The sequence below is a fragment of the Stenella coeruleoalba genome (assembly GCF_951394435.1).
Source record: "Stenella coeruleoalba genome assembly, chromosome: X".
Taxonomy (NCBI): Eukaryota; Metazoa; Chordata; class Mammalia; order Artiodactyla; family Delphinidae; genus Stenella; species Stenella coeruleoalba.
The window spans coordinates 100,564,890-100,573,699 of NC_137152.1; positions in this window are offsets into that span (position 1 = coordinate 100,564,890).

Genomic DNA, 8,810 nt, shown 5'->3' on the forward strand with positions numbered 1-8,810 from the left:
TTATCTTCTAATTGCTTATTACTAGTATACAGAGCAGCTGTTGAATTTTAGATATTTACCTTTTTTTTTAACATCTTTATTGGAGTATAATTGCTTTACAATGGTGTGTTAGTTTCTTCTGTATAACAAAGTGAATCAGTAGATATTTACCTTTTATCCAGCCACTTTACAGAAATTTATTTTTATTTTTGGGGGGCTGTTTATTTTCTTTTTTGGTTTTGATAGACAGCCCTAGTCATCTGCAAATAATAGTTTTGTCTCTTTCTAGTAGCTATAACTATTAGTTTTGCTTCATGTCTCATTACACCAACAAGAATTTGGAGATCAACGTGAAATAATGATGATGATTTATGTTTAGGTCCTGGTTTCAGTGAGAATGCCTCAAGTGGTGCTTCACTGTTGAGGATGTTGTTGCCTATTGATTTGATAGGGTTTTTTAAAACCATGTTAAGAAACTGCATTTATTTCAAGTTTGTGTGGTTTTTAAAATGGTGAATGTATATTGAATTTTATCAAACGTCTTTTGTATTTATAGAGATGGTTATATTGTTCTTCCTTATTTGACCTATTGATGGACTGTATTACACTAATTCCCTAATATTAAACCCTCTTTTATTCATTATTCAACAAATATTTGTCAAGTGCCTTCTATTTGCCAGGCACTATTCTAAGTGCTGCACAATCAGTAGAGAACAGCATAGGTAAGGTTGCTCCTCCAGCCTTGGTTCTTGCTTCTGTGCTGTTTGATGCTAGTGTCACGTAGATGCCTATAACCCATTAATGCATTCCATAAACATGTGAATACCTTTCATGTGCCAGGCGCTGTGTTCTGGGGATATAGCAGAAAGCAATGTAGTCATGGTACTTCATGAAACTTAGTGAAGGAAACAGAATTTAAACTGATAAGGTATAGTCGTATCATTGCAGGGGGGTTTTTTGGTTTGTTTTGGTGGGGGTTATTTTGGCCACACCGCGTGGTTTGTGGGATTTCAGTTTCCTGACCAGGGATCAAACCCAGGCCCTCTGCAGTGGAAGCCCAGGATCCTAATCACTGGACTGCCAGGGAATTCCCCATAATTGCAGTTTTGATAAATGCTATCAAGGAGAAATACAGAGAGTTTATAAGAGTGCTAACTAAATTAGGCAGGGTACTCAGGGAAGGCCTCTTTGAAGAAGTGACATTTAAATTGAGACCAGAGGGGATAAGTAAGAGACAGGTGAAAATGGGGAAGAGTATTCCAGGTAAAAGGAACTGCATGTGAAAAGGCCCCAATTTGGGAAGTAGCTTGACACTTTGAAATGAAAGAAGGCCAGGATGCCTGAAATAAGGCTCAGGCACCAAGGTAGGACAGGCTAGGACCAGATCCAGTAGGGTCTCGTAAGCCATGATAAGGAATCTGGATTTACAGATTTTTAAAAATTGAAAGAATATGAAGGATTTTATGCCTATGTTTGGGTGCCAGTTAGGAGCCTCCTTCAGTAGTTTAAGCTAGAGAGTAAGAATGGAGAGAAGTGGACAGATCTGATAAATGTTTTTGGAGGTTAAATCAACAGAGGTTGGTGTGGGTGCAGGGGGTGAGCTGAAGTGTCAAGGATGAATCCGAGATTTCTGGCATGAATGTGGATGGTGGTACCATTTGCAGAAATAAGAACGTTGCAGGAGGAATGAGTTTTCCTGGGGTAGGGGTCACGAATTCAGTTTTAGCTATGTTTACTTTGAGATTTCTTTGAGACATCTGAGTGTAGGTGATAAATTGGCAGTTGAATGTATGCATCTGAAGCTCAGAAGTAAAGTCTGGGTCTCTAGCACATAGAGGGTATTTGAAACCATGAGAGATGATGTGACTGTATATAGAGCTGTGCTCTCAGATACCATAGCCACTAGTCGTATGTGCCTATTTAAATTAGTTAGAACGAAATTAGAAAATCAGTTTCTCAGTTCCTCAGCACTCCTCAAGTACTCCTTAGCCACATGGGGTCATTGGTTACCATATTGGACAGTGCAGTTAAAGAACATGTCCATCATCACAGAAAGTCCTATTGGACAGTGCTGATACACAGTGAGAAAAAGGTTTAAGATTGAACTCACTCTACTTTTTAAAGTTCAGATAGAGGAGGAGATGCTTCAAAGGGCACTTAAAATTAGTGACCAAAGAGAGAGATAAACTAGATGAGCATGGTGTCATAGAAGCCTTTGGAAGAGACTGTTTCAAGGAGGGGTCAAGTGTTGATTTCTGCTGCTAGGTCTGATAAGATGACTGAAGAGTATCCATTGGATTTAGCACTATGGAGATTATTGGTGACCTTAACAAAGCAATTTCAGAGGGGTGGTAGGAGCCAAAGTCATATTGGAGTGGATTAAAGAGAGAAATGGCAGGTGAGCAGGTAGCAACTGTGTGTCTTTTAAAGCTTGACTGCAAAGGGGGAATGTAGAGGTGGACCGGAGTTGGAGGAAGATATGGGGTCCAGGAAGGTTTTTTGTTTTTTAAATGAGGAGGATTTAGAACATGATTTATTTTAATGCTGATGAGAAGGAGCCTGTGTGAGGAAGAGGTTAAAGCTACTTGGGGGAGGTGTCTAGAGAATGACTGTGAGATTCCTGAGAGAACCTGAGGGGTTGCAATTCAAAAAGAAGATGGCCTTTGATAGGAGGACTCCTCCTTCGTGCATCAGAAGAGAAAGGAGAAGATGAGTACAGATACAGGTAGGTTTCCATGTGATGGCTTCCGTTTCCTCTGAGGTATGAGGTAAAGCTCATAAAGTATGAAGAAGAGAGCTTGAGAAGAGGGGGATCCAAAGATTGAGGATAAATGAGAAGGTGTGAATAGTGGTTCCAAATAGTAGTGGGAGACAAGTGGACTATGGAAACTTAGATTGCTTCCTATCATATAGGGCCCCGTTGAGGTTAGCAGTCAATTTATAATGGTGTGTGTGTGCATGTGTGCGTGTATGTATGTATGTGTGTGCGTGTTGTATGTATGTGTGTATGTGTGTGCGCGTGTGTATGTATGTGTGCGCGTGCGTGTGCGCGCGTATGTATGTGTATGCGCGTGTATGTATGTGTGTGCGCGTGTGTGTCTGTGTGCGTGTATGCGTATGTATGTGTGTCTGTGTGCGTGTGTATGTGTGCGCGCGTGTGCGTTGTATGTATGTGTGTGCGTGTGTGCGCGTGTGTGTGCGCGTGTGTGTGTGCGCGCGCGTGTGTGCGTGCGTGCGTGCGTGTGTGTGTGGTTTTACTCCCTCAGACGTAAGTACAGAGAAGGCAGTTATTTTGATTTCTGAGGGTTGGGAGTTAGCCAGATAGGTGTTAGCCAAAACAGAGTGAGAGTGGTAAGGCAGTTCTGGGTTTTTGCAACAGAGTGAAACGATGGCATCTGTTTGATAAAAAGGGAAGTGAAAGCAGGAGGAAGTGAATGGATACTGAGAAAGTGGAGGGATCAGTGCGCTGGAGGTTCCCATAAGAGCAGGTAAGCTGGAAGGAGTAACAGTTCAGAGTGGGATATTTGAATTAGAGATTTATGAGGTGATGGTGTTTCTGTGATGAAAGGTCCAGGGTAGAACTGAGGCAGCCCTAGTAGGGACTGAGGGAGTAGGTGGCTGAGGTGGAGGGGCAAGGTCGTTGGATGAGGAAGTTGAAGGTGTTGACTGAGCTTTCTGTGCTAATTTTTCAGGGACGCAAAGTTAAAGCAGGGCTGTGAGTGGAGAGGAAGTCTTAATCAGGCCTGGATTTGGAAGTTTCTGGGAAGTTGGTACATGATTCCATGGAGGAGGGAAGGGAAGAAGCTGGCATAGCCCAGTGGGTGAGCCTCAAAGGAGAAGGGATTTTTCATGAGGGAGGAGGAGAGGGAATGGTCTGGAGATGGCATTAGGACAAATAAGGACATCAGTCTTAAATTACATAGGGTGTGAAAGGCTATAAATAGCCTCTAGTTCAGAGGGCCGCAGCGGGAGCTAGTCTCAGGGCCCAGCCAGTTTGCAGGTGACTCTGATTTTCAGTCTGGATGCACTAGACCACCTGGAGGAGTGTTTTAGAAACTCCCAGTGCCTGGGCTTCACCCCTAGAGATTCTGTTTTCTTGGCCTGGGATGGGGCCCCAAGTGGCAGTATTTCCTAAAAGCGCCACTGGTAATTCTAATGCACGCTTAGTTGAGAACTACTGAGAGATGCAGGGAGTATTCAGAGGAGAAATTGAAGATAGAGGAGTGTTTGCTGATCACAAAGAGGCCAGAGGGGCTGGAAGGGAGGAGAGTAGAAGGTTGCGTGGTGGGGGTAATTTGTCCTCTTTCCCATGCAACGTGGTGAGAGAGCATCTAGTGTTACTTTGTAAGCAATTTCTGGAATCTTTTGTCCGTTAAGTGGGTCAGTTTATTTTTTATATTTGCTAAAATATATCTTTCAAGGATTGTGGGACAGAGAGAATATGTGTTCTTGTTCTAAGTCTGTATCAGGTAGGAACTGCTCTTTTTAAATTTTTTTCTACTTTTAATATAAATTATCTGAGAAAGAGAGGACTACTTGTGCCCTGAAGGAGGTTTTCCCATCGTATCTTCAAGGCTGCTCTAATTGACAGTCCTTATTCATGCCCCCTCTTTTTTTCTCCACCTTACAGAGGCACCCCCGTTAATTTTCTTATTGCTGGTCCTCTTGGGTGCCTTCTTTTTCATTTTTTCCTCTATGTTTATCTCTTTTATTCTGATCACTAAATATCTGTGAATACAGAAACTTAAAGAAATGCAAAGAAAGAGAGAGTCAAAGGTTCAGAAGTGGATTTCTACCATAAGAAACTAGGATTTTCATTTTATTTTCTCACCTCTTTGTTATTTACAAGTGTGAAAGAGTCCAGTTTGGGAGTCATTAAATGCCTTCTGTCTGTGAAGTCTGATGTCATTGTTATCAATAAAGTGACCGACGACCCGGTTTGCCTGGGACTTTCCCGGTCTTAGCTTTGGAAGTCTTGAGTCCTGAGAAGCCCCTCTGTCCCAAACAACCCTGGGAGACCATTGAGAGTGTTGTGTTGGATAACCGGTATGTGCAGCCTGCCTCTTGCCCTGAAGGAGCTTATCGTTTCCAGGGCCATGAGAAAGCAATAAATGTAATAAATCAGTTAAAATAAGAATGTAAACAAGGACATGGGTTTCCTGGGTCACCATATCCAGACAGTTGATGGTAAATAGAGGGCATTAGAAAAGGGGAGACAGTATGTTATATACATAAGAAACTAAAGTCCCAGATAACTTTGCTTCTAATTATACTGTTTTCCAACTGACTGTACTTGAACCAGACCACTCCTGGACATGGGTCATTATATTGTTTTTGTGAGTTTATTCAAGACATACATTTTTCACTTGACGTAAATGAGGTATACATGCTTCTTTTCAGAATAATTCAAACCAATCCCATTATACTTTTCTTTTTAATTAGCTTATAAATTCAATTGCCTGGGTACAGTCTGTACCTAGGAACAAAACATCATATTTCCTTTTTTCCCTTCACACTTCAGAGACTCTTACTATATGATTTGGATTTGAAGTGGTAGGAATTTCCAGCTAGGAGATGGGAGGAGGGTGGTTGAGGAATTGATCTTCTGCTAGATTTTGGAGGTTCCTACAGTGACATTTGAGCAATATATCAGAAAGTAGGAAACTGTGATTTCAGTACATACCATATCACTCTATCGGGCTGCTCATTTACACAGTTTATCAGCCTTCACTAGATTTTCCTCTGTGCATCACCCCCAGCACCACCACCACACCCAGTCCCTTGATCTTATAGGCATGCTTCACACGTTAGAGGTCTGGAATATTTGCAATCTGGACCTTCTCCTATTAAATTGGTAAGTTGAAAATATCCCAAGAAAACATTATTTTCCGTAGCTATATGTACATGGATTTCCATTCTTTTTAGGTGGCTGCAAAATTCGGATTCAGGGGGACTGGACCAGAGAGCGCCGCTTTGAAATCCCTGATGAGGAACGCTGTCTGAAGTTCCTCTCAGAGGTCCTTGCTGCTCAGGAAGGTAACTCAAGCCTCAGCAGTTTTCTTTCTACTACTTGCATGGGACATGCTGTACAGAGGCAAGTGGCCATTAGCAAAGTACCTCACCCCTAGAGCCTTGATAGGCGATTTTTTTTTTTCTTCAGGAATGGCCCCAGGGATAGGTTAGGGAATAAGTCTATTCAGCTTTAAGGACACTGAGTCAATTTCCAGAATCTTCAGTTTCATTCCTTGGACAGCTTACTGCAGACTGTAATCCTCCTTTGGTCCCAGATGATCCCAGAGCTGCCCTCATTTTCTTAGTCTCTTCCTTTGTGTTCAAGAATGGCGCTGGCCCCTGCACTTGAGTGCTGAGTGAATGGCCTTTGGTTATGGTATATTCCATTCAATGGAATAGTCATTCCATTCTGACTATGACCCTTATCTCTCCAGCGCAGTCACAACTTCCTTTTTTTTTTTTCATTTTAACATCTTTATTGGAGTATAATTACTTTACAATGGTATGTTAGTTTCAGCTTCACAACAAAATGAATCAGTTATATATATACATATGTTCCCATATCTCTTCCCGCTTGCGTCTCCCTCCCTCCCACCCTCCCTATCCCACCCCTCCAGGCGGTCACAAAGCACCGAGCTGATCTCCCTGTGCTATGCGGCTGCTTCCCACTAGCTATCTACCTTACGTTTGGTAGTGTATATATGTCCATGCCTCTCTCTCGCTTTGTCACCGTTTACCCTTCCCCCTCCCCATAGCCTCAAGTCCATTCTCTAGTAGTAAGTCTGTGTCTTTATTCCTGTTTCACCCCTAGGTTTTTCATGACATTTTTTTCTTAAATTCCATATATATGTGTTAGCATACGGTATTTGTCTCTCTCTTTCTGACTTACTTCACTCTGTATGACAGACTCTAGGTCTATCCACCTCATTACAAATAGCTCAATTTCGTTTCTTTTTATGGCTGAGTAATATTCCATTGTATATATGTGCCACATCTTCTTTATCCATTCATCTGATGATGGACACTTAGGTTGTTTCCATCCCTGGGCTATTGTAAATAGAGCTGCAATGAACATTTTGATACATGACTCTTTTTGAATTATGGTTTTCTCAGGGTATATGCCCAGTAGTGGGATTGCTGGGTCATATGGTAGTTCTATTTGTAGTTTTTTAAGGAACCTCCATACTGTTCTCCACAGTGGCTGTATCAATTTACATTCCCACCAACAGTGTAAGAGGGTTCCCTTTTCTCCACACCCTCTCCAGCATTTATTGTTTCTAGATTTTTTGATGATGGCCATTCTGACTGGTGTGAGATGATATCTCATTGTAGTTTTGATTTACATTTCTCTAATGATTAGTGATGTTGAGCATTCTTTCATGTGTTTGTTGGCACTCTGTATATCTTCTTTGGAGAAATGTCTATTTAGGTCTTCTGCCCATTTTTGGATTGGGTTGTTTGTTTTTTTGTTATTAAGCTGCATGAGCTGCTTATAAATTTTGGAGATTAATCCTTTGTCAGTTGCTTCATTTGCAAATATTTTCTCCCATTCTGAGGGTTGTCTTTTGGTCTTCTTTATGGTTTCCTTTGCTGTGCAAAACCTTTGAAGTTTCATGAGGTCCCATTTGTTTATTTTTGTTTTTATTTCCATTTCCCTAGGAGGTGGGTCAAAAAGGACCTTGCTGTGATTTATGTCATAGAGTGTCCTGCCTATGTTTTCCTCTAAGAGTTTGATAGTTTCTGGCCTTACATTTAGGTCTTTAATCCATTTTGAGCTTATTTTTGTGTATGGTGTTAGGAAGTGATCTAATCTCATACTTTTACGTGTAGCTGTCCAGTTTTCCCAGCACCACTTATTGAAGAGGCTGTCCTTTCTCCACTGTACATTCCTGCCTCCTTTGTCAAAGATAAGGTGACCATATGTGCGTGGGTTTATCTCTGGACTTTCTATCCTGTTCCATTGATCTATCTTTCTGTTTTAGTGCCAGTACCATACTGTCTTGATTACTGTAGCTTTGTAGTATAGTCTGAAGTCAGGAAGCCTGATTCCTCCAGCTCCGTTTTTCGTTCTCAAGATTGCTTTGGCTATTCGGGGTCTTTTGTGTTTCTATATAAATTGTGAAATTTTTTGTTCTAGTTCTGTGAAAAATGCCAGTGGTAGTTTGATAGGGATTGCATTGAATCTGTAGATTGCTTTGGGTAGTAGAGTCATTTTCACAGTGTTGATTCTTCCAATCCAAGAACATGGTATATCTCTCCATCTATTTGTATCATCTTTAATTTCTTTCATCAGTGTCTTATAATTTTCTACATACAGGTCTTTTGTCTCCTTAGGTAGGTTTATTCCTAGATATTTTATTCTTTTTGTTGCAATGGTAAATGGGAGTGTTTTCTTGATTTCACTTTCAGATTTTTCATCCTTAGTGTATAGGAATGCCAGAGATTTCTGTGCATTAATTTTATATCCTGCTACTTTACCAAATTCATTGATTAGCTCTAATAGTTTTCTGGTAGCATCTTTAGGATTCTCTACTTCTTGTTCCAGAGCAAAAGGACTCATCCAGCTGGTACCAGAAATTAGACACTGAGGACAACTCTGTTTTTTCAGGTACTGAAAAGATTCTTTTTTTCCCTGGTTGCTATGATTATTGCAGAGTCAATAGATTTTATCTGGGCAGATAAGATAATGTGGATTAATGTCAGTGTCAGATACCTTCTCCTATGGAGTGGTTTTATCAAGTCCGTACCCACTGACTCACGTTCACTCCTGATCCTTTCTGTGGCACATTAGCTCTTTCAGTGCCAGCTTAGCAGAGGGG